Below are 27,699 nucleotides of genomic sequence, written 5' to 3'. Positions count from 1 at the left end.
TTAATGCTTAAGTATAGTTCTGTTAATCATTTTATTAAACTACATTTAACTGCTTTACAGAAATATTTCCTGTGGCAGTTTACATTTGATTAATATTCTCAGCCTGGATTATGTATGACTTAGCCAGTGTTCAGCAGCCTCGCCTCTGTCAGTGCGCCCCAGGGCAGCTGTGGCTACAAAGTAGCTTATCATCACCAGCGTGTGAATGTGTGTGTGAATGGGTGAATGACTGTTGTGTTGTGAAGCGCCTAGGGGGGTTCTTGAACTCTAGTAGGCGCTATATCAAATACAGGCCATTTACCATTTACTCTCACTGACATTCTGAACTAATCAATGTATGTATTCCCATAGAAAAAAGTAAGGACTTGTACAAAGCCAATGGATGACATGCAGTGCCTGATGTCTGCAGTATGAAGCCCAGAGCAGGGATCAAATCTGAAAGGTATACCAATACAACACTAGGCATAGTCAGAAACAGTCAACCCAAGTAAACACAAACATTTTGGCCACCCAGAAATTAAATTTGGCCCAAAATAAAAGAACTGTCTTTAAAACTAACCAGATAATGTATATATAGATTTTGTTGTTAGATTGAGTCTTTAACATTGCAAAAAGGGAAGCGAGTCCTACAAAAAGTCCCACAAGAACGCCCGAACCTCAAGTACTTAGCCCAAAGTACTTAAATCAGGTCTAGAAATGAGAAGCTGGTTAAAGAATTTAAAAAATACTTCAAATAGTTCCAAAAATATACAAAATGTCCTTCAAGAGAGAGAATCACCATCAACCCCTGGCTTGAATAGGCAAGTGCAAAACAAGTATCTTTATAAATTAAACGTTTATTACAAGTAGGAAAAAAGAAGCACAAAATGAGAAAAAAATTTGAAAAAAGGCAAAAAGAGTTTGCCTAAAAAGGAACACCGCAAATCAAAAAAATCACAGAAAATAATAATACAACTACAATAATGACTGCTACAGCTTTTGATGATAACCTGAGATGAAGCCTTTTGAGCCACTAGAATGCAAAGGTGGACGGTGGTTCCTCAGGTATTACATCAGGGTGGACCCACCTCTTAGGGTCCTGCCCAAACAATACAAGTAAAGGACACACATTTAAACCGAGTACATAATCCCAGAATAAAAAAAGAAAAAAAGTAATGGCAAAACTACAAAAAGTTCAAATTTAATTAAAAAAATCCATAAAGTGCTCTAAATAGGCATGAGACAATACACTTATCCTATGATACAATTTATATTGTGATCCAGGTTTTACGATACAATAATCCTACAATAGGAAATTTTCTGTATGTTTGATTTGAGCTATTTATAGACATTCATAAACAAACATTGCAAAATAAATCTCAAATAGTAATGTAAAATATTTGCACTGCAGTAATAAAAGGTTGTCCAAATGATTAGCATGTAATAGAATGTAAGAATTTCACTGATCTCTGTAAATGTGACAATAATGATCCTACAAGTACAAACCTATAACGTAAACGTTCTCTTGTGCAAACCCACCACATTTAAGTTTATCTTTATGCTTTCTGAGTTAACATCAAACATTGCTCTAACGGTGGCTGTCCTTTTATTTCAGTCATCAGTGCCTTGCTGACATGTTGCTGAAGGTCCTTACAGGATCTATGAAGAACTTGTATTATATTTAATTTTAAGAAAAGCATGAAGCTGAGTCCTGTCTACTGTGACCTGCAATTGCTGACTAGGAGCAGACACCTGATTTGACCAGAAAAGCAAGCATTAGGAATTTGTCTGCTTTCTCTCTCCACCATGCTAGAAGACTGCTTTTGAGAGCAATACATGATCCACTGCTGTAAATTTCCTCCTGATTGTAATCTACCCCTATTTCTAACTCAGTATCAGTGAACAATGTGAACAATCATTTTCACATCTGCAGATTGTGAGAGCTGCAGCAACTACAACCTGTTGCTCCTAAAAGTGGTTCAGTATACAGTATTATGAGAAATGTTCCAATACAATGGTAAGTGTGTGCTTTGACAGTTCCAATAGAGTTCAATTTGAAAACAAGCTTGAGAATGTTGCGGTATGTTCATGAAACAAGGTTATGATTTGGTTTACTTGTTCAGGTATGAGACTCACTACATTAAGTGTGTATGCGAAACACTTAACCTGCAGTCCATCCCAAATTCATTTACAGCATTGTCTATGTCATGTGCCAACAGGTTTCACCTTCACATCATTGTATACGCAGTTCTGCCAAGGTGCACTCAGTTTAGCGTCTTATATCTTAGTTCTAGTTTTAAATCAGATTTTAAAATTCCCAGCTTTTGACAAAAGATGTTTCATTCACCTTTGAAATTTCATTTCATTCATCTGGTAATGTCATACAATACAGAATAAAACACCACATTTTGTATTGACAGTATTTTGTATGACAAAATTCCATAATACTAAATTTTGTCTCATGCTGACACAGATTCCTTTTTCAGCATTGACCCCAACATCTTTGGTGAATCCCTGGAATCTTACTGTTGCATTTAAGCAAGGGTTACCTCCCGCCTGAGGTTCAAATGCTATTTTAAGTCCTTCTTGTTTAATTGTGATTCTTCTGTCTATGTTGTAAGTAGCAGATTGGATGGATGGGCATTCTAACTGGGGTCGAGGATGATTTCCTACCTGGCCAGGAAGCCATAATGGATGGACTACAAGAATGGAGGCATAACGTGGCTTGCATGGTCCTCAGTTTCTGCACCAGTCAGGATGCCTAGATAATGGAAGATGAGGAATAAATGGATATTTTGAACAGTTTGCCCACCAGTACAAGAGGTAACAGTGCTCCCCCAGCTGGAATCCAGTCTAGATACCCACAGGGCTGAATGAGAATTATAGTACGGAAGGGCGACCCTGTCAGTGTCCTTGGGAGCAGAAGGGAGGGTGATCTGAAAAACGGGGTTCTCTATTTTGAGGAGCTTCCGTATGACCCTTAAATGCTTCTGGGCTCTGGGCTCCCACTAGTTGGCACAATGTTAATATTACTTGTTTATGTTTTGCATTATTATTTACTTTTTATATATCCACATTCATGTCTTCGTTATGTACCTTGGGTTTTGTAGGTGGTCCCAGAAGAGGTGCAACCACCTGACCATTACCTCAAGGGGCTACACTGAGCCCTGAAAGGGCGGGGGCAACCTTACCATTCCTTGCATTTCAGCTGAATGCACTTGGTAGTGGTGAGTTCAACTGCTTTGTGATTATTGGATTTTTGACTTTGTGCTCTGTTTTTTCACTTTGCCTTGTATTTCATTGTGGGACATGGCTTGCTTTGATTGCTTTTATTGTGTCATATAGTAATAGTAATAGTAGAAATAAATCATGTTATTTTATAAAGATTATGTGTTTTCCCTTATTACTAGAATTGGTTTGATGGTAATAGCATAATGCAACAAAGATCTGTGGGTGTGACGATATCGATTCGCTTCACGCTCCTGTTTGGCTTCTGGGAGCCTTGAACCCATCACCGTCGGTAATGTTACCGATGAGCTTGGTAGTGAGGCACAACAATGAAGCAAGGGGATGGTACAATAGTTCAAAGTGCTTTTATTTAAAAAAAAACACCAACAAAACAGTGCCCAAATTAAATAAAGTGCAGTGCTTTTCAAAAATCTTCGAAAAATAAATAATCCATTAAAACAGTTGTGACGTGGAGGTTAAAAAGTCAAAATAACGCTGGAAGCAGTCCCTTTAAAAATCCAAAGCCCAGTGTCTTTTACCTGGCGGCTCCCCTGCTTCTCCCATCAGGCTTCTCAACAGGGGAATTGCCCTTACTGCAGCTGGCCTTCTCAATACTCAACTAGTCTAGAGGCTTCCCAATCCCTGGCTTCGGTTGCGCTCCCCAGACCTAGACTTAGCTTTTCACCCAACGTCCAGGATGCTAACTTAGGGGCTTCTATTTCCAAGCCTCCCGACTGCCACTTAGGTGGCCAGCTGTCCTTCTGCCGGTCACTCCCATTCCTTCATAAAATGCTCAGCGGAAGCGCCCACTTCCAACAATCCTCGGTGTTGGCCAAACACCCCTGCTAGGCCTCAACTGTCCATCTGCCTGCCTGCCTGCGAGCCTTCACTCGCTCACTTGTTCACACCAGCTCTCTCTCCACGTTGCTTCCTGCAATCTTCATCTTTCTTTTCCGTACCTTTTTCTTCTTCTTTCTAGCTGCCTCACGCTTCTATTTATGACGGGGACGTGATTCACCTGTGGCAATCAGCGGCTCCCAGAAAGAATTTCGGATGCGGACGACTCCTCACCTGTGCACTTAAGTGAGACTCACCCGCACCGCTAATCACCCCAAGAACCACTTCAGCAACACATCACCCTGCCCCCTCGCTAAGCCGTGAGTGCGGTGATTATTTATTTTAAAAATGGCCCTTTGACATGAGCTGTGGACCCGCTATACCACAGTGGGTTCAACTGTAATATAATGCTAAAATGTATGAGAGAACATAGCACCATTAACTAAGTAACACAATTCAGCCACCATAATACATGAAGTACACAGCAACTATGTCATTCAGCTAGTCTGCCAACAGCCATTAATGCAGTGTCTAGGAAGTGTGGCAGTTTATGTATTTAAAGCAGTCCATGGTAAACAGCTACTCTGACTAATTCAGAAAATAAAAGCAGCAAGCCATGTATTGTTCTGCAAAGAACTTGTATGACTCTTTGGTGCTGCTTAGTTTGGAATTAAGGGAATGTGCTTTGTTAGAAAATAACTTAATAACAAAGAAAAAGGTGCCAGGCCTGATTAAAAGTTTTAAATTATGAAATAAGATGAATTAAGAAATAAGAAGACTGAAATTGAAAAGTTTATTAGAAAAAAAACAGTTGAATCACAGTAGTCTTTCAGGTGTTCATATAAATACACCTAACAGGAGATGTTAGTTTTAGAACAGTGTAATTTTTGGGTTTATTTGTGCCAAGCTTCTCATCTAAATGTTTATGACATTCAAATTCTTCTGTCATAATTGGGTAGTCTATATAATCCAATGTGGAAGGTAGCCTCGGACACAAACAGGCAGACACAGAAAGTCCCGGAACACACACGTTTGTTTACAATAAACTCTGTACACAACACAATGCCTTGCACCAAACACCCTTGTGTCAGTCCCTTTCTCTTCCAATCTCTGTACTGCTTCTGCCACCTTTCCACCTCTCCTCCTGAGTATTGCCTTCTTCCTCCTGACTCAGGCTCTCCCACTCGAGGGAGGTGGCTCCAGGTGCTCTCCGATGAACTTCCGGCAGCACTTCCAGGTGTGATGGAAGTGCTGGCTTCCAGGGCTCCACAACTGTCAGGGCCCCCCTGGTGGTGGCCCTCGTGTGGTCCAGGGGAGGTATTGTCCCTCTCCCGGTCCTTCCAGGTGCCCCAGCCGGGCATGGGTCCTGGCCGTCCGCCACACCAACTTTCATGTAAACAGGTTACTTCAGGAACTGAAGCGGTTTACAGTAAAAATCAATAGATGTTGCAATTCTGTCCAATTTATTTTAAAGCACCAGTCTGACACAACAGACTGGCTTAATCACTACATTGCTTTTCAGATTGAAAAACAAAAAATTAAGATAAAAATTATTAACAGAAACAGCAAATTGCAAGTATAAATGGCCCTGCTCATTGCACTTGTCAGATTCATGAGGAACCTTAGGCTTATCATTAGAAGAACAAAAGAGCCATGCTATTATCAAGTGACTCCATGGGTCAGCAGGCATCATGTTATCTGTAGAGGTACAGGGCATCACAGTAAGTGGCAAAATTTACACAATCATTTCTAATTGCCCATCAGACACTTTAGCTAAGGGTCAATAAGCCTATTCATTTCCCCAAGATGATCATGTTCCTTATCACTTATTTGGGTAATCAGGTACACTTTCCCAGCATTATTTGCAACATGCTTTTAAATGACAAGAATTGTATATAAATAAAAATTAACAAAAAATAACTAGTAATGTTCACTCTCTCCACTTTCAAGTTCATCACGTGCCAAAGTCTATCATGGCAGCAACAAGAACAGGGAAGAGCCAACTCTGGGCCTGATGCCATACCGTTGTAGTGCTCGCTTACACACAATGTACAAAATTAGAATTATCAGTTAGTTTATCTACCATGTGTGTAGGATGTGTAATGTAAAGTGTGATGTTCACACTTGGTTAACATTGTCAATTTAGGTGTGTTTAGAATTAGAATGCCAGCATGTTAATAAAACATGACCTCCCTCTTCTGAACCCATGCTGACTATTTATAAAAACTCCTATACTTGCCATGTGTTGCTGAATATTACCTTTAATAATGCTTTCCATTATTTTTTCCGTGATGCCTGTTAAGCTTATTGGACTATAGTTGCTTGGATCTGCTCAGTCACCCTTCCAAGTGCACAGTGACAAGGGTTTATATATGTACTTGCTGGCCTTCTTAAGAACTAAAGGGTAAATATTATCTGGTCCTGGTGATTTGTTTGATTTCTGCCTATTTAATCTAAGCAGTACTTCTCACTCTACAATTTCCAAATCTCTCAGTCCCTCTTAGTAGTCCCATTTACTACTGGGAGGTTATCCACTTCCTTGCTTGTGAAGACCTCAGAAACATGCAAGTTTAGAGCATCAGCTATTTCACTGTCTGTAGCTTTTGATTCCCCTTTATTATTTCTGATACACTGCACCTCCTCCTTGACTGTCCTTTTACTAGTAAAATATGGAAAGAATCTCTTAGGGTCATCTTTCACCTGCTATATTCCTCTCCAACTGCCTTTTAGCCGCCCTGATATCCTTCTTAATGGTTGCCCTCATATTCTCATACTCACTATGATTCACTTTGGAGTTGTTAGTCATATATGCCTTAAAAAGCTGTTATTTCCTTTGCAGCTTCCTTTTTAACTCTTTATTAACCCACTGTGGAGTTTTTAAAATTTCTTATTAACACGTTTTTTTTAAATTCTTATTAACATTAAATTTAGGTATGTACCTATCCTGCATTACATGTAAAACATTCTTAAACCTGTTCTACTGCTTCTCGACTGTCTCCACATTTAAAAGCTTACCCTAGTCCAGTGCTTCTCAATTATTTTCTGTCATGCCCCCGCTAGGAAGAAGAAAACATCTGGCGCCCCCCCGCGCGACTATAAATAGTATCATTTGTCTATAAAATTGTTATAAGTACACCTCTGCATAACACTGTATCCTTATTAACGTATAAGAGAATAAAAAAAGAAAGAAATATGGACCAATTTACAACAAAGAATAGCTTTATTAAATGTAACAGAAAAGATTTAAAGTGCATTCTAAATTCAAAAAAAATTTAAAAGAAAAATAAAAAAGCATGTTCCCCGAGGTCAAGCGCGCCCCCTTGACGCCCCACTATTTGAGAAACACTGCCCTAGTCTATTCTCCTTAGACTTTGCCGCATCTGCTTAAAATTTCCCCTATCAAAGTTAAACTTGACCATAGTGGTTCAATTACCTCTACACCCTCAATTCTATCTTTACTATTACAAAATACTAAATCCAGACAGGCTTCACCCTGTGTTGGTGCTTTAACATACTGTGTTAAAAAACAGTCACTGATTATTTCTAAAAACTCCTGCTCTTGTGCTCCTCCACCTGCAAGGTTATCCCAGTTAATATTTGGATAATTAAAGTCCCCCATGACTATAATATCCCCCTCTAATCTTGCCTTTTTGATATTACTAAAAGGATGTGTGTTGAAATTACTGTCTGAATTGGGTGGTCTATAACACACTCCTAAAATAAGGCCTTTTTCCCTAATGCTTTCCAGATAAAGCCACATGTCCTCGCTAAGATGGGGCTCATCACCCAACTGAAGAGGATTTACATTTAAATTCTATTTGATATATACAGCAACCTCACCTCCCGTTCTATTCTTTCTATCCTTCCTAAAAAATGTGTATCCCTATCACCCCCATCTTTGTTATTTAGCCAGGTTTCCATTATTGCTACAGTATAATATCATAATTATGTTCTGCTACATACAACTCCAACTCATTGGAAACATAGCCTAAGTGGATTCTTCAAACAGCAGGGGAAAATGTCATCCAGGTGTAAGTAAATGTTTTATAACTGTTTATTTTTTTTCAGTGCACAGTGCATTATTACTCATCATTTTCAAAACACAGACCTATAACTAGATAAAGGGTCCCAAGACTTTTTTTTTGGAACTTAAAATCTCAGTCTTTCAATGTGTAAATGAAAACAACAGAACCACATATTTTGCTCCTTCCTTATCCAAGTGTAAGTTTTGAACATTTATGTGTTCTGGTACAGTAGCAGGTTTGATTAAAGAAAAGTGCACATGGTAGTTTGATACTTAGTTGACAGTTAGGGGGAGATGGCAGAGCTATGTTATTATTAAGCACCAACTTATAAGATTAAAAGTTACCAAACAAAAGTGTATATTTACTGACAAGTTTTTAAAAAATCCATGTTGTAAAGCAGGATGTAATAAGTCCAATATAAGATCTGTAGAGCTGGCACATGCATGGCAATGGTAACTAAAGGCTCTAGTGACTTAAAGCTCATGTTCACTCTACAAAATATTAAATTTCAGTTATAGTTTATTTATTTTTCAATAATTTTCCCTGTAGCTCATCTATGCTCTAACCACTCACCCCAACCCACATAAATAACATTCGACGTTTTGAAGAAATCATTTTATGACACGATTTACCTTTATTTATTTATTTACTTCCTAAAGCCTAAAGTCACAAGTAGTGTGCAGAGGGCATGCTCAAAAAATACATGTGTAATGCCACGAAAAGTGCCTGCTGACACTGCAATGGTATGTGCATTCTTTCTCTGATGTAGAAGGGAGCTGAGTTTACCTGTGTTACAGAGCGTCTATGTGAAAAGATGCGGGGGTGTGGTGTGTTTGGGCTTGTGAACGCGGCTGAGATAATAAAACTGACTAAAAAAAAAAAAACAAAGCTAACCTTTACAAGTATCATAAATTACACCGGCTGTTATAGACTGAAATCAAATGTATGTTTTTATTCTAAAATAGTAAGACTAAGAGCAGTTTACTTCTCAAAACGGAGGGGTGCAGGATCGAACTCGCGATCTTTTGATTCCCATTCGGCAGCTAATTCTATTGCGCCACGGAGGCAGTCATAATAAACAGGTGTCAATGTCGCATGTTAAGGCGGCTTTTTGTTTCTGCAGTTATATTTTTGAATAAAAGTGTAATTGTTGTGTTAGATTTGTACCTTCTGTGAAAGTATTTCTTTGATATTTGGACATCAAGCTTCATACATTATATAGTTTATGCCTACATTTTGTCATTTACTACTAGAATATAAAAGACGTTTCTGTTTTAACAATGTGTTTACACAGATTACTGTAGAAACGGAACAGACATGAAATGCGTGTATTCCAAATAACAATCTATTATTTCCAGTCTAAAACTCCACTTCAATCCCAGAAAATCAATCAAGGCATGAGCTGGGAGAAGTTTGTGCACGTTCTATGTCGGTGGGGGGATGGAATAGCCAGCTGCTTCCAGCCTGATTTTTATCAGCACATTTAGATGACAAAAGACGCTGGTGGAGAGCTGTGAACGATTTTAAGAAGCGATTTAAGGTGGAACAGATTTACGAGTTTTTTCGTAGGCTCTGGTAATTCTAGTGTTAAAGAAGCCTGGGATATGTGTTTATAATGCTCTGGAATGGGTTATTTGCCTTAAAGTAACTCTTACATTGGTTCCGAACTTTAACCAAGGGCTTGCTAGTAAATTAGTGACGAGATTGATAGTTGGTTGATGACGACAGTGCAAAGCAAAACCCATAGAGAGGAGCCTGAACTGTTCTTCTCTTTAAGGTTTATCAGGTAGATGCAGTTCCATTACATCCTGACTCCTTCTATAGACTCAAAGTAGGAATATTTAGAGGGCAAATGTGTTTCAAACACATTTTGAAACACTGAAATCTGAGGCAGCAATTCTAAACTCTACATTATTAATTTAACAAAATTATCAAGTTAATTATCTTCTATTTACATATAATTATCACATTTCTGTTGTAAGGATGAAAGGACATTCTTGAAGGTAAAGTGATAAACATTTATCTTTTAAGCTCTGACTAATGTGTTATATGTAATTGTATTTAAATTAAATGTAATTGTATGTCTCTATGTTTGTTTGCCTATTCTTATATTTACCAACATTTGAGGATATACAATTCACATTTGTTATGTACTTGCACCAGGAATTATTGCTCAGGACCTTCATTAGTAGTTCTATCAGACTTCAGTCATGTCAGACTGTCAACTGTCTGTTGGCGACTTCTCTCCTCTCCCTTGATTGACCTACCTGAGACAAGAACTCTGTTCCTAGTCCTCACTAGTAGAATACAGCAAATGTGCGACAAGGGAATCTTAGTAAGTTTTTTTTTTTCAAAACATTGTCCAAATAGCTAATGCCATGACTTACAACATGTGACATACTGTACAATTGGTTACATTTCTTTTGATTTTTTCCATTTCAAACACAGGCAAAGTGACTTGCTCATGGTCACATAGTGTAAGTAGCAGGATTTGAACCCAGAACCTCAGGGTTTAAAGTCTAAATCCATAACCATTATGCCACACTGCCTGTCTGTAAGAAATATTTGCTTGTGAAACCAATAGTTTTACTTATGTCTGTTTTAGCAAAAATATGCAAAATTCAGGAAGATTCTTGTTACTCGATTGGAATCATTGTGAGATTTTATCTGACATTACAATATCTGCTCCATTCACTATATTCATAATAAAGAGCACACTAAAACCAGACAGGGTGTAAAACAATTAGATATTTATGTCATGTGCTGTTTGCTTTTAATTATGTAATAAAACGGCCATGTCAAAAAGACATTAATATGTAATCTTGATTTATTGTTTCCAAAATTGCACGATAACTATAAAGCTGAGGCTCATTCAGCAGAGGTCAACAATTGTCAATTTAAAGTGAATGATTCCCTGAATAATGATTTTTGTTTATGCTGGTGTATTATAATTAAAACTCTTCTGTCACTCTAATTAGTATTGTTTTTATGAAAAAATATTACAATATACATATTAAATATTAATTTATTAGCAGAAATCTTGAGTTTAAACAGGTTTGTTATTCATATTTGTGCTAACGAATTTGTGGTAACAATGATTTTTAATCTTATACTTGAAAATAACAACTGTGAATTACTATGCAGTACTGCTGTTGTTATGCTACAATAAAAACCTTGAAAGATTATGTGCATTTGTTACAATGAAGACTTTATGTTTGTTTCTGTGGAGCAATAATATTGTAAGAGTAAATGCAAATATAAATATTATATTACCTGAATGCATCCCATAATGAATTCTGCCTAATGTAAGCCATTGAAGTTACAATTATAATCTTTGTAATTTCTGTTTTACAGTTGCTGAATTTTTAGTTCGGTCTTGGGAGGTTCCAGTGCATAAAGTTTCAGTATGAATATTCTGTAACATTCACATATCTTTAATGTTTAGCATTTTCCGTGACTTGCTGGCATGGTTTGAGAATGAGTGTACAGTACTGTACTGTATGTATAGATGATTACAATTGTGCTTTAACTTTCTGTTGTAAGATGTCAGTTGGACTTCAAAAGGGTACTAGTCACAAACACTCTATTATTAATATACAATTACTCATTAAAGTAAAAACCTATTTTATATCTTATAAATTGAGATTGACACAAAATGGTTCAATGTAGAATCCAGTTGTATATATAATCCATAGAAACCTCTTGCAGACACACAGAGAACCCACCAAAGTCATGCAATCGATAATTAGGGGAAAATCAAACCCATGCCATCAGAGTTATTAGGCAATAGCATATTTATATAAATTCAGTTTTTATTTGTCATATTCTGGGCTTCACTTCTCACAAATAATGTGAAAACTCAGTTTTTATTTTTAGAAAAAACTTTATTTCAGACTCATAAATAGAATTGTCTTGTTTCCACTATAACTTTAAAACGCTAAAAAAAAAAAAATCTTGGAAAATCAGGGATAGCCTGCCCACCCTCTGTGAGGATCTGAAAGTCAGATCGACCCCAGTCCTTCAAAGCCTCCTTAAATTAGAAAAATAGGCACTTCTAAAGGTTTTTAGTAATGTGACATAAAAGGTTTGCACGTTGCTGCATCCAATAAGTTGTTTTTATGCAAATCATTAGGTTTCAAATGATTGATTCTGTATTTATTTCTAAATTTTTTATAGTAATGTTAGTGTTCAGCAGTGGCATCTCTGCATTAACTGCAGATAAGGTACAGGTGTTGTGCAAAAGTGAAATAAGTAAATATTAAAAAGTTTATAACCACCACATTTTGCCAGTTTTCCATCACATGCTTAATGGGGTTTCACTTCTTTCCTTTTAGTTCTGCGTTGGGGTCTGAAGGGTAGAACCATGCTGTCCCACTGTTTTTGGGATTTAATTCATAGGATGTGTGAAAGTCGTTGTTGTGATGTGAAATTTTGCATGCAAGTTGATAAATATTTTGTATTTCTTTATTTGTAACTTAGGCAAAGCAATGTAATATTAGTGTTACATTAATGAGAAGCATTCATGTCCAACCCCCCACCTCCCGGACTAAATCAGGAAATTTTACAACAGAGTTGGGGGAAGTGCCTCAAACAAGTTTGGTAAATGTTTCTCTGAAGTCTCTCAACCCCCATAGAAAAGCCAGGCTGCTTAACTGCCAAGCTTTACCTTAACACATGGTTTTGAGGGCGGGTGTGAAGGCGTTCTATCCCCCCATTTGTCTGAAGTATGGTTGTTTGGAACTGGCTTGTATCAAAACCCTTTAAGTACCATGACGCCCTATTGGCTCTAGGGGTTGGACAGAAAATGTATACATTCGCTTGCTTTACTTCACCCTCTCTCTCTCAACAAGCTGATGAAAGACCATCACACACCACGAACTAAAAAGGACAACACAATGAGGAGTATAGTACAGTACCATATAGCAAAGGCTACATATTAATAATACAATAGGGGACAGTAGAGCAATATAATACTCTATGAAGAAAAAACAATTGGCGTAGTCAGCAGGATTTTGGGGTAACCATGTTTTGCCCCATGTTTGCAAATACTGTTGATGTATATTTGTGTGCATGTATGTGAATTTTAGGGCACCCAGTGTACAAATGCGGTTAAAGTAAAACATTGTTTGGTTGCTGAATGGAATATAACCAACAAAGTGTAGAGACTTTATGTGTGTCACGAGGACACCCGTATGTTTTTTAGGGCTGGTGGTACTCCCTAATTAAAGCGCTAAGGGGTGGTGGGACATGCATGAGTCATTTATATAGCACTTAAGTGGTTAAAGTGCTAGAGAGTGGTGGGACATGCATGCGCCGTTCATACTGCACTTAAGTGGTTAAAGTGCTACGGAGTGGTAGGATATGCATGCGTCATCCATACGCCACTTATTCGTTTAGGATCTTTGTGTATGTATGTGGATGTTTGCTTACAGGGGCAAAAGTAGGCCAACCCATAGTGAAGTTGACAAATTGCATTAGAGTAGCATTGTGGACTCAGAAATGCCTAAATTCATATTAAAGCCAGTCATCTTCCAGTGGAGTGGCAGAGGCAGCAGGTTAAAGCTAGGAAATGGACACCTGTAGTTCAGGTAGAGAAAGCAGAAGCTGAGCTGAGCGTGCCACAGAATGGAAGGGGGCTGGAAGGATTAAAATCAGGAAAGCAGAAATCTGGTATAAAGAAGACATCTGCTGTTATAAGAGGTTTACTATCTTGTATTATTGGTAATAAGGAAAATCAGTATGAGAAAGAAAATAGCAAAATAGATGAAAGTGAAAATTGTGGAATGTTGGGTGAAAATTTTGAAAGATGTAACAGTTGGTGTGAAAACTGTGAAGTGCTGGCATGAAGAACACCCACTGGTAAAATGGAAAGCAGTGAAAGCACGGGAAGAGAGTGTAAACCGCCCATGGTGAAAATTAGGGCAGTAGTAACGGGATCTGTTTGGAACCCTAAAACATGGGTTGGTGATTTACCAGAGACAGATGAGTGCTTAGATAAAGATTAGGAATGTGAGTGTGAGGAAAAGGAGAGGCATGAAAGGAAGGGAAAACAGAAAGGGTGTTACCTTCAATTATTCTCCACTGCACCACAATCTCCAGGCAATATTGAGGTCTGTCTAGTATTTTAAAAACATGTTACACCGATAGATATTTTGCCACTGTAAGAAAAGGTAACCAGTGTTGCGCTGAAATTTGATTTAGGAAAAAGAAATCAGATAGAAGGGAGAGGAGCTGGTGAGTTTGAATGGCAATTGTTGACTAGAGGGCATGAACTGAATAATAGAACATGGGTACTGAGTGAAGAAAGTGTGGAAATAAAACAAGGAACCGTGGAAATGAAAGATATTTGAGTGCTTGTGTGTGAAAGGTCTAGAAGTGCTAGTGCAAGAATGACTGAGTTGGAAAGAAATTGAACCAGTTTAGGAGTTGGTTTGAATGAAACAGGACAAGCCAAAGAACAAAGGATGGGAGTAGTATATGTCAGGGTGTTTCTGTTTAACTGTCAATTTGATTGATGAAGCCCCACCCCCTTTTCTCTGATTGGTGGATTTGAATGATGCGCCCTGCCCCTACACTTGATTGGTTCTCCTTTCTGTCAAGACCATTTTGATGGATGTCTGCCCCCTCCTTGAACCCACTCCTACTCCCACCCACCTGCATGTCAAGGGACAAGTTGGGGAAGATTCTAGGAGCTTATTCGGACATAAACATGGGCCTGGTGAATGAAGCTCCTTACCCCGCGGATATCAGAGCAGGGTTTTATTCCTTGTACGTCTACAGTGATATTGTGTCTCACCAAAGAGTCGGAGACAGCTACGTCCCTCTCTTGAGATGCATACATATTGAGGATGAGATGAATAAGATTACCACAATCACCTACGACAAGCCGCACTACGCTCCCATCAGCAAGACTCAGTTTGATACTTTGACCATTGAAATAAAGACGGAACAGAACAAAGTTCCATTTCAGTTTGGCAAGGTCATAGTCAAGTTACATTTCAGGCCCTCCAAGAGGTTTATACACAACTAATACAGAGATGAGATCTTACCTGGACCCTAACCCTTATGTGCATTATTATGAAGCCCAAGCTGGTAGCGGACTCCTCGGGTTCTCTGGGGCCCTTGTGATGTACGGTTCTGGAATCGGCGAAATATTTCGAGGTCTGTTTAGAAGAGCTTTGCCTCGCTTGAAAAAAGGGTTCAAAATTGTCAAACCACACATTAAATCAGCCGCTAAGAATATTGTCAAAGACGTGTTGGCAGGGGCCATGTCAGGAGCGATGACTCGAGGAAACGAAGAAAATCAAGCGGGGGCGGGTCTGATGGTGATGAGGAAAATTAAAGACCTGAATAACATGCTTCTACACGTCCAATGCAAAATCTTCAATGCCGATGGAACTAATCTGCCCCCGTGGCCAAGGTAGCCTTTGTTAATTATTATTATTTTATTTTCACAAGTGGATGTAACCCTGGGAGATCGCTTAATATCACAGAGTTCCAGCCTTTACCCATACAGGGCCCTTTTCGAGGGATTGTTAAATTACAGCAATGAAACTCTCAAGTATCAATTTGAGTCGGGTCTTTTTTACAAAGACTCCGCCAACGAACTTGAAAACACAGCCTTGGGAGGACCGAATGAGGGATTCAAAAAAAGAAAGTGTTATACGGCCCAGGGTAAGACAGTAGAACTCGGATCTATTCATTCCGACCTATTTTTAAAAAAAAAATTTATTCTAAACAGGGTGGATGTCAGAATAAAAATGGTGCGGAGCAAAAATGAATTCTGTCTGATGTCTGGAGATGCAAAGAGTTACAAAGTAAACATTTTATCCGCCACTCTTTTTGTCAAGAAAGTTAAAGTTTCACCCCTCCTTGAGCCGTCACCTTATCGTGGTGGAGGGGTTTGCGTGTCCCAATGATCCTAGGAGCTATGTTGCCGGGGCTTTATGCCCCTGGTAGGGCCACCCAAGGCAAACTGGTCCTAGGTGAGGGATGAGACAAAGAACGGTTCAACACCTCCAATGAAGAATAAAAACTGTGGTCGACATTTTCCCTTGCCCGGACGTGGGTCACCGGGGCCCCCTTCTGGAGCCAGGCCTGGGGGTGGGGCTCAATGGCGAGTGCCTGGTGGCCGGGCCTGCACCCATGGGGTTCGGCCGGGCACAGCCCGAAGAGGTAACGTGGATCCTCCTTCCCATGGGCTCACCACCTATGGGAGGGGCCAAGGAGGTCAGGTGCAGTGTGAGTTGGGTGGTGGCCGAAGGCAGGGACCTTGGCGGTCCGATCATCTGCTACAGAAGCTGGCTCTTGGGATGTGGAATGTCACCTCTCTGAAGGGGAAGGAGCCTGAGCTAGTGCGCGAGGTTGAGAGGTTCCGGCTAGATATAGTCGGACTCACCTCGACGCACAGCTTGGATTCTGGAACCAATCTCCTTGAGAGGGGCTGGACTCTCTACCACTCTGGAGTTGCCCCCGGTGAGAGGCGCCGAGCAGGTGTGGGCATACTTATTGCCCCCCGACTTGGAGCCTGTGCGTTGGGGTTTACCCCAGTGGACGAGAGGGTGGCTCCCTCCGCCTTCGGGTGGGGGGAAAGGTCCTGACTGTTGTTTGTGCGTATGCGCTGAACAACAGTTTGGAGTATACACCCTTTTTGGAGTCTCTGGAGGGAGTGTTAGAGGGCATACCTTCTGGGGATTCCCTCGTTTTGCTGGGAGACTTCAATGCCCATGTGGGCAATGACAGTGAGACCTGGAAGGGCGTGATTGGGAGGAATGGCCCCCCCGATCTGAACCGAGCGGTGTTTTGTTATTGGACTTCTGTGCTCGCCACGGATTGTCCATAACGAACACCATGTTCAAGCATAAGGGTGGTCATATGTGCACTTGGCACCAGGACACCCTAGGCCTCAGTTCGATGATCGACTTTATGGTTGTGTCGTCGGAATTGCGGCCATATGTCTTGGACACTCGGGTGAAGAGAGGGGCGGAGCTGTCAACTGATCACCACCTGGTGGTGAGTTGGCTTCGATGGTGGGGGAAGATGCCGGTCAGACCTGGTAGGCCCAAACGTGTTGTGAGGGTCTGCTGGGAACGGCTGGCAGAGTCCCCTGTCAGAAGTAGCTTCAACTTCCACCTTCGGCAGAACTTCGACCACATCCCGAGGGAGGTGAGGGACATTGAGTCCGAATGGGCCATGTTCCGTGCCTCTATTGTTGAGGCGGCTGACCGGAGCTGTGGCCGTAAGGTGGTCGGTGCCTGTCGCGGCGGCAATCCCCAAACCCGTTGGTGGACACTGGCAGTAAGGAATGCCGTCAAGCTGAAGAAGGAGTCCTATAGGACCTTTTTGTCCTGTGGGTCTCTGGAGGCAGCTGATAGGTACCAGCAGGCCAAGTGGAATGCGGCTTCGGTTATTGCTGAGGCAAAAACTCGGGCATGGGAGGAGTTTGGAGAGGCCATGGAGAATGACTTCGGACGGCTTCGAGGAGATTCTGGTCCACCGTCCGCGCCTCAGGAAGGGGAAGCAGTGCAGTGTCAACACCGTATATGGTGGGGATGGTGCGCTGCTGACCTCACTCGGGACGTTGTGGGTCGGTGGGGGGAGTACTTCGAAGACCTCCTCAATCCCACTAACATGCCTTCCAATGAGGAAGCAGAGCCTGGGGACTCTGAGGTGGGCTCTCCCATCTCTGGGACTGAAGTCACCGAGGTGGTCAAAAAACTCCTTGGTGGCAGGGCCCCGGTGGTGGATGAGATACGCCCGGAGTTCCTTAAGGCTCTGGATGTTGTAGGACTGTCTTGGTTGACCGCCTCTGCAACATCGCATGGACATCGGGACAGTGCCTCTGGATTGGCAGACCGGGGTGGTGATCCCCCTCTTTAAAAAGGGGGACCGGAGGGTGTGTTCCAACTATAGAGGGATCAGACTCCTCAGCCTCCCTGGAAAAGTCTATTCGGGGGTTCTGGAGAGGAGGGTGCGTCGGATAGTCGAACATCGGATTCAGGAGGAACAGTGTGGTTTTCGTCCTGGTCGCTGAACAGTGGACCAGCTCTACACCCTTAGCAGGATCCTGGAGGGTGCATGGGAGTTTGCCCAACCAGTCTACATGTGCTTTGTGGACTTGGAAAAGGCGTTCAACCGTGTTCCTCGGGGAATCCTGTGGGGAGTGCTCCGGGAGTATGGGGTACCGGACATCCTGATAAGAGCTGTTCGGCCCCTGTACAACCGGTGTCAGAGCTTGGTCCGCATTGCCAGCAGTAAGTTGAGCCCGTTTCCAGTGAGAGTTGGACTCCCCAGGGCTGCCCTTTGTCACCAATTCTGTTCATAACTTTTATGGACAGAATTTCTAGGCGCAGCCAGGGTGTTGAAGGGGTCCAGTTTGGTGAACTCGGGATTGGGTCACTGCTTTTTGCAGATGATGTTGTCCTGTTTGCTTCATCAGGCCGTGATCTTCAGCTCTCTCTGGAGCGGTTCGCAGCTGAGTGTGAAGCGGCTGGGATGAGAATCAGCACCTCCAAATCCGAGACCATGGTCCTCAGCCGGAAAAGGGTGGAGTGCCCTTTCAGGGTTGGGGCGAGATTCTGCCCCAAGTGGAGGAGTTTAAGTATCTTGGGGTCTTGTTCACGAGTGAGGGAAGAATGGATCGTGAGATTGACAGGCGGATCGGTGTGGCTTCCGCAGTGATGCGGGCTCTGCATCAGTCTGTCGTGGTGAAAAAAGAGCTGAGCCGTAAGGCAAAGCTCTCAATTTACCAGTAGATCTACGTTCCTACCCTCACCTATGGTCATGAGCTATGGGTAGTGGCCGAAAGAACGAGACTGCGAATACAAGCGGCTGAAATGAGTTTCCTCCGCAGGGTGTCTGGGCTTTCCCTTAAAGACAGGGTGAGGAGCTCAGTCATCCGGGAGGGGCTCAGAGTAGAGCCGCTGCTCCTCCGCATCGAGAGGAGTCAGATGAGGTGGCTCGGGCATCTGATCAGGATGCCTCCCTGGTGAGGTGTTCCGGGCACGTCCAACCGGGAGGAGGCCCCGGGGAAGACCCAGGACACGCTGGAGGGACTATGTCTCCCGGCTGGCCTGGGAACGCCTTTGGGATTCTCCCGGAAGAGCTGGAAGAAGTGGCCGGGGAGAGGGAAGTCTGGGCTTCTCTGCTTAAGCTGCTACCCCCGCGACTCGACCTCAGATAAGCGGAAGAGGATGGATGGAAGTTAAAGTTTCAGCGGCGGTGAAATTGGGGCACGGCCACGCTCTCACAAACGCCAATTCCAAGTACCCCGTGGAAAGGGTGAATATGAAGGTTTTCAGTTTGCCGGCTGGGATACGGGTGAGCACTTGGGACAATTACCCAAGTATGTGGTCCTAGGCATGGTGGATAATGATGCCTTTTCAGAAACCCCTTCAATTTTAAGCATAACAATGTGGAGTTCCTGGCCTTGTATTTGGACAGAGAACACATTCCCGCCAAACCATTTCAACCAAATTTTGCTAATGACACCACCGCTCGAGAATATTACAACCTCGTGTTTGCCTCCAGAAAGCATTTGAAAGACCTGCCTCTAGCCATCAGCCGTTCTGAATACTCCCAAGGCTACACCCTGTTTGCCTTTGATTTGACTCCTGATCAAGAATGCGGAGACCATTTCTCATTCATGAAAACCGGGAACATGAGATTTGAAATACGCTTTCGGCAGCCCCTACCACATACTGTGAATCTAAAAGTGTATGCGGTCTTTGACAACATTATTGAAATAAACCAGTGAACAAATATACTTTATGATTACTAAAATGCATGAACACCCTGCAGATCAACAAACTCATGTCTAGTAATCTGTACACAGAAAATCTGTTTTACGGACTGTTGGCGTGCGACAAACTGCCCGAAAAGATACTTACAGATCTCCCAACCATGATCATCGTCAATACTCACTGTCAAAATCAACCTGGAGAACACTGGCTGGCGATACATAGACGGAACTGGAGAATTTTTTAATTCCTATGGTGCCCCACCAGACTTTATCTATTTTCCTGAGGAAATATACAGCTTTTTAAACAGAAACTGTAAAGAAATTATTCACCATACCCAGCAGCTTCAAAGCTGTTTTTCCACTATCTGCGGACAACACTGCATTTTTTTCCTGCATCATAGAGGAAAAGGACACTCTTATAAAGAGGTTATGAACCTGTATTTTAATGAAGTCACCAAGAACAATGATATGGTTCAAAATTTTGTCAACACTTTGTCTAAGAACACTTCTAGAGGTTTTCAGGATCACCCCTGTATGCAAAGTTCTATGACCTGTAATTATCTTAATAAAGAATAGGCAAACTGTGTAATCAAATATACTATTTTATTAAACAAAAATATAATTACCTTTCACTAAGGAATCCATTCATTCTTTTTGCGAGATCTGGTTTTCTTGCCAACAGGTGTATCGGAAGCAGATGCACTGGCAGCAGAGGCAGAGGCCCCATCTGGGGCAGCAGGTTTGAAACTCTCTAGAAGTTCTCTTGTGTCAATGTTTGGCGCGACCAAGGCTGGAATGTTCAAACCGGCAGGGCCTTAACAAATTCTTTCCACCCCCTAGGTCTCCGTTAGGACTGTATGTTGCGACGGGCGTTTAAGTTCCGCATTAGATCGATCATATTCGTACCGGGTAACGGTTTTCTACGAAACACAAATTCTCCAAAGCCATTCCAGTAGGTTGTATTAGGGTTATGCGACATTTTCTGTAAAATAATTTCGGTATATTTCTTTGATTTATCCAGCGCACTTTTCAAAATCTTGTCGTACACCCGTTCTTCTGGGGTCCTAGGAGTCTCTTTGAGCGGCAGGCATGAATAACGTCAAAGAACCGGTTTCTTTAACCACTTTTTTCACAAAGGTAAGGTATCTTTGCAAGACTGTCGTATAAAGTTTTATATCTGCATCGACGCACAAGTCATCGTGTTCAAGTATGAGTTTCATTTGTTTATCTAGTTCACTTTCCGTAGCACTTCAAAGGTTGTTGGAAGCTGGGGTTTTCTGTTGCCACTGAGCCATTTGTTGTTGAGGGACCAGACACACCTTGCACGTGTTTAATATTTATACTCTGAACCTATTAAACTAGTAATGAAAGGAATGACTGCGCTTAATAGGGCTCTGAAAAAACCTCCTTTCTGATTTAAAAGGGCTTTTTTCTTTTTAATGGTAAGTTTTTTATCGCTGAGTTTTTTAGCGGTGCAACGATGCTTCTTCGGCAACTTAAACTGTCTGGAAGTCAGGGGGACATAGCCTTTTAAAGTATTGAGAGCTATTTTGGCCAGAGCATAAATGAAATTGTCCGGAGCCTCACTCAGCATAGCTTTTCTTTGGCGAATGGAGACCCTATGCAGGGTATTGAGCAGAGGGAGATTTCTTTTTATTCTGCACGACATGCCGTCTGTTTCTCAAATACATGGAAAATCGCATGTGTTTATCTTTTCATGACGTACGCTGCAGGTACGTAAACAAAATTCATCAGGCGTTTGGGCTTTCAGATCCACCAGCAGATAATCGTAAGGGGTCCTCAAAGGACTCCAAGAAAAATTTAACCCTACCAGGGTACATTTGACACGCTAAATTGGTGATTTGCAGCTTATCTCTCGGGTTTTTAAAGAGGGTGATGTAATTGGCATTCAGATTTATCGTTCTACTTTTCTTGCCTTGAAAAAATAAATTTTGGACCAAGTAAATGATGGACAAATCCCTGTGACGAGTATATTTTGTGAAGGCCCTCTCTATCTCTTGGCTATGGCACGCCTGTTCCATCAAATCGTCGACGATCACCAAATTAACTCGGTCAGGAGGCAGTAGTTCATCGTCACTTAAGGAGGCAGGTAACCCGTCCAAAAATGTGGTTTTGGGAAATTGGGCTAACAGTTCATCGTACAGAGGCTGCCAGCAGCTATAAAACCAGACTATATTGTCAGGGCGACGAGAGAGCACATGGTCCGTGTGCTCCAAAAGCTTTTTCACATAATGCGATTTGCCCGAACAGGAGGGTCCCAAGACTATTTTTGAGAACGGGTGCTGAAGTCTAACACCAAAGCCCTCTTTAGTATCCATAGGGAAGAGATGTGAAATCGGGCAATAGAACCCTTTTGTTGTACACCACTCTGAATCTTTTTCTGAGTGGATGATTTTGCAACGTTAGGGTCTTTTTATTCCTATGAATCTGTGTCCCATGAACCGTTATTTCTTTCATGAGATCGTGTTCTGCAAAACTATGCACTAGATCCATTAACGAGTATAGGTTTACCGCTTGAAGCATTTCGTGATTGAGAGTAATGCCCTTTACCTTCATGCAGACCTTGACTTTGAACGTTTTGTACGCGTACATTTTCGGATCCCCAGAAACAAATTCTTCTATGAAGTCATCAGAATCTAGTTTGCTGGTGAGTTCACCTAAATAGTCAACGAGCGGCGGCATGTACTGTCCAGGCGAGGCTGTGAAGATAACGGAATCTGTATCACGATACAGAATCCTCGACCCTAAACGATCCAGAAATTTGTACAATTCTAGGCAGGCATAGGCCTTTGTGAAAGCGGTGATCACCACATTGATGGGCATGGGTAGAACGTATCTGTCATCCGTATACCTCCATTGCACTTGAGCGATTTCGTCACTGACAAAGCCAAAATAGGAGACCCGATACACGTCTGAGAATAGGTAATCGAAGAATTCTTGGATGTGTTTAACAAATGTCGTGGTCAGCTGGTGTTGTGATGTAGGATTTTGCATATAACTTGATAAATGTTTTGTATGTCTTTATTTATAATTTAGGCAAACCAAGTGGTGAGAGGTATTCATGTTTGCCTTCCCCCATCCCCTTTTTACGACTGTCTCTTTGTAATTTTATGACAGGATTTGGGGGGATGTGTCTTAAACCAGTTTGATCCCCCACACAAAGCCAGGTTAGCTTAATATATGGTCTTGGGGGGGTTGAGGTGTTAAATGTACTATTTCTCCCATTGGTCTGAGGTATGGCTGTTTGGAATTGGCTTGTCTCAGAGGCCTTCAAGTACCATGATGTCCTATTGGTTCTAGGAATTGGAGAGAACATCTATAAATGTACTTGCTCAACCACATTCTCTCTCTCTGACTGACCCACATATGAAGAAGCATCTCTCTTGCTAACCTGTGATGATGAAGACAACAAAATGAAAAGCACAGCTCAGCAGCCATATTGAACAGACATGTGGCTGAAAGCTGAGCACCAACGATGCCTTAACTAGAGACATTTTAAGTAACTGCAAGTCTGTGTGCCACCTGAATTACACATCACCATTTTATCAGGTTGTATGGTTGCCAATATTCAAATGTACTTTGCATTTTGTTATTATTTATGAATATTATCAGTAATACATTATTTTATGTGTAACTTAACTCCTGCTTGTCTTTTTACTACATCTAATTGCCTGAGGTTATAGATATAGAAGGGAAGGTGGGGATAAGTTATATACAGTGGTAAGTCTGTGAGATTAGGTATTCTAAGGCTACATATTAATAATACAATAGGGGACAGTAGAGCAATATATATTACTCTACCAAGATAAAACAGCTGGTTAGGCTTCTGACCGAATTTTCCCCAAAGACAATTCAGAAATAACTTGGAAATTTGTCTCTTAGCGGGGCTGGAGGCTATGTTTTCACTCTCCAATAATACTACTCCTTTTACGAAATAGTCGTCAACATAATGGTGGCGGGACGCCTCATCCCAGGCCCACGATGGCCAGCCAGAGGCCTCCTGTTTGCCTTTCAGATGAATTTTGATGTAATTGGAAAATAAATCTGCGGTACTCTGTTCGTAATGCCATATCTCATGAATTTTTAAAACTCTGTACCCTTTATCTAATGCCTTGAGTATTTCAATGCTGCACCAGGTTCCTGTTAAAGACCTTTCTCGATCATTGTGACAGCAAAGGTCGGTGGATGTCTTGGTTTCTGTACATGTATGGCACAGAACGAACATCAATTTATTGCAAATTCTTAAAGGGAGGACTGTAAAATACAAATTAAGAGGGGCTAGTATGGTGATTTTAATGAGCCCGAAGTATTTCTTAAGATCGCCAAACTCCTCAAAAACAAAGGTCGGATGGCCGATCGGGTAGGTTTTTGTTTTGTTGACATAAGGGTACAGACTTGTAAAATCATAATAATGCATTTGCTTGTCGCCTTGGACCTTATGATATAATTTGATAGCTTTGGTACACCCTCCATACAGGGCATCACGGGAATTAATAGGTTTAGGAAACTTAAAGCGCCTTAAGAAATCTTAAAGCTCCGTTTCCTCTATTTTCATGCATTCCCATTGATGTTCCCAAATCACTCTAACCGTCAGATTAAATTTTATATGCAATTTCTTCACTTTGTCGTCAAACGTTTTAAACAATTCGGCATAAGATGTACCCGTGAGAGGATGTTTGGCTTGCGCATCGTAGCACTCTGGACAACGTGATAAAAGCAGCCAGCAAACTCAAAAGCCGTCGGGACACCCTGAACTTCGGCGTAACCATCTAGATAAAATGACCCCATCTTTACTTCACGGTGATTTAGGGCATGTCGAATGTTTATTTTTTCCTTCTTGGAAAGAAACATTAGCCATTGAATAGAAGCATTAGAATAAGCTTTGTGAGTGCTTTTGTAATGATCACTCGGGATTATTCCAATTGCATTTTCAGACATACAGTTTTGTCTGTACATGAACAGACAGAGAGAAGCTAGGGTCATACACTGAAAAGGATAAATATTACCGATCCTGAGCACTTCCTTTCTAAATTTCATGCATGGCGTTCTCAAAATAACCAAATCGTTTCGACAATAGTATGCCATTTCTTGTCTAAAGTTGAAGGTACCGCTTTTAATCGAGTCGTACCAAGATAAAAACTCCACTCTTTCCTGGCTCATCGTGTGTTGAATACCGTAATATTTAGGATCAGGGTACGGTCCGATGTAATTTTGATTTTCAACGGTACTATTTTGTTCAAATAAGTTCGTGATGACAAACCGTATTGGGAGAAATTCATCTTGTCGTTCTGAACGGCAAGTAGTGAAATGGGCTTAGGTCCTGGACCCACCACATTTATATACCCAAAAGAGCAGTATTTTTTTAAATGTGAACGGTGATCTGTGATAACAGGTGCGTTCCCATCATTTTAACTGGACACCCGTGTAATGTCCGTTGTCCGGCCCAAGGCTGACATCTAAAAGTCCTTACGTCAAAAAATCCAGAATTTCTTTTTAAGTTTGACCTGTGTCTTAAAGGCAGCTGCTTAAAGAAATCACCGGCCACCGGACGCTCTCTGTGCTGAGGCTAAAGGTCATAAAACGGCCTGAGCTGGGTCCCATCTGTGACCACTGAGATGTGAGAACCTCTCTTTAATCATTTCCCACAGCTGAAGTGTGAATCGACCCCCCTTGTGTTTTCAAGTGCCTTTTTCTATGGACTTCTTTGGAAGTCATATGGGCTCCGATGTTTAGGTATAGTCTAATTGGGAAAATATGGAAGCCCTGCTGCGGTTGTCAGCTGTGGTACAGGCACAGGCCAATTCTGAACTGGAGTGTTTAGTACAACAAGTATGCATATGGTGAGCAAACAACTCTAGGGATAGCCTACAGGAGGAATGATGAGAGTTGCATAACTGTGATGTCTCATGGTTTTGATGCCAGCCTAAACTGTTAAATGCTAATGGCAGTCAAGGGTTACACCATGGGTAGAAAAGCACAAGAGGCAACTAAGTGAACCCCAAATGCGTAAAGAGGGGCCACAAAATTTGGTTTGTGAACAGTATATACAATGGCACATGTGCTCTCACTTGGGCAGAAGTGGTTGTACTGGCACCTGTGGTATGTTACCTTACAAATTTTGATGTTAATTGTACAGCTGCATATGCTTAAATGGATTATTTCGTACAGGGGTCTAATTAGCAGTTGGACACAAAACCAGTACAGATTAAGAAAAGAATTCACACAATAGACTTAAATTGCAGTACTGTTAGTTTAGTGGAAGGTATGGACTTGTCTCATTTTGAACCACCAGATCTGATGACATATGAAGACTGCAGAATACTAAAGAAACAGTTGAAGCAAGCCGGTGCAGATACATGTCATCAGGAGCAGATCCACATTCTTCTGATTGTCTTTGAAATAAAGAAGATATGTAATGGACAAATGGTCACACACAATTTTTAACAGTGGGAGAGTAACTGTAAATCAAAGCACAAATTATTCATCAGACTCTTCAAAAAATGAAGACTGTTGAATTATAATGACATTGTACAAACAATTTATCAGGGTGGAATGTTGATAAATATTTTGTGTCTTTATTTGTAACTTAGGCAAAGCAATGTAATATTAGTGTTACATTAGTGAGAAGCATTCATGTCCAAACCTCCCAGACTAAGTTAGGAATGTGAATTTTATGACAGAGTTGAGGGAAGTGCCTCAAACAAGTTTGGTAAATGTTTCTCTGAAGTCTCTCCGCCCCCATAGGAAAGCCAGACTGCCTAACTGCCAAGCTTTACCTTAACTCTTTTAGGGCTAATTTTTTTTTTTTCTTATCTCCCAGGGCTGAATATTTTTCCAAAAACTAACATTTTTTTAAAAAGAACACAAACCAATTGTTTAACATATTAAATCAACAAAAAATATTAACTTTTGACAAATGTTACTGTCTTGCATGTTGTATGAGCCTACATACTCTATGATTTCACATACATATCACATACATTTTACACAGCAAAGCATGTTTGGACCAATGCTCCCTGAAGTTATATCACCAGTTCTGTCCCATCTCTATTTGTAACACCACAGCACGCTTCATCTCGTCATTTGTTGTGGGTTTACACTTTGAAAAACGAGAATGTGATGCAAACGCAGCCCGCGATTCAAAAAATTTCTCTGCCTACCTGTTTATCTCGTCTGACAGTTGCTGAAAAGCAGCATCAGGAGAGAGCAGCCTGAAGTACAGCAGTTGGTGATATGTCGTGTTCAACAGCAAGCCATGCCGTCTTGTGAAGTCAGTCCAGCAGCCAGATCGGCTCTCAACGGATCAATGTCTGTGTATTTATCCCACGCGAACCTTGCCGTAGATGCATCAGCTGCGCGAGGGCTCAACTGGCAGCAGATCCGCTGGCATGGCATTGGCTGGTGTTTGATCCGCTGATGCCGGCTTCTCACTCTCTTGCTCGATCTCCTGATCACTGTCAATAAAATCCGATTCTGAAAAATCAGAGTCCGACTCCGCGATAATGCGCAAAACATTGTCTGCCGGGTGTTTTCTTTTCTGCACTCACTTCACTCCCTTGTCACATGTCGATGCCATCTTGCCATTGTTTACATTTCGCAACTCCCGCACACGCTAGGATTAGTTGCCGAGTCAATGAGTCTAGCATTCCTCCAAGCACAGAGGGAATGCCTGTGACGTGACAGTGAGATTTATGCGCCATTAACAGCTGATTATCGCCTTCTATCCCTGGATGTCGACTTTAGTCGACATTCACCCTCAACCCCTCCTGTCGACAAAAGTCGACATCCGCCCTAAAAGAGTTAACATGTGGTTTGGATGGCAGGTGTGACCGTGTTCTATCCCCCCATTGGTCTGAAGTATGGCTGTTT

Source organism: Polypterus senegalus, chromosome 1 (assembly GCF_016835505.1).
Source record: "Polypterus senegalus isolate Bchr_013 chromosome 1, ASM1683550v1, whole genome shotgun sequence".
Lineage (NCBI taxonomy): Eukaryota > Metazoa > Chordata > Cladistia > Polypteriformes > Polypteridae > Polypterus > Polypterus senegalus.
Note: the sequence above shows the minus strand (reverse complement) of the source record.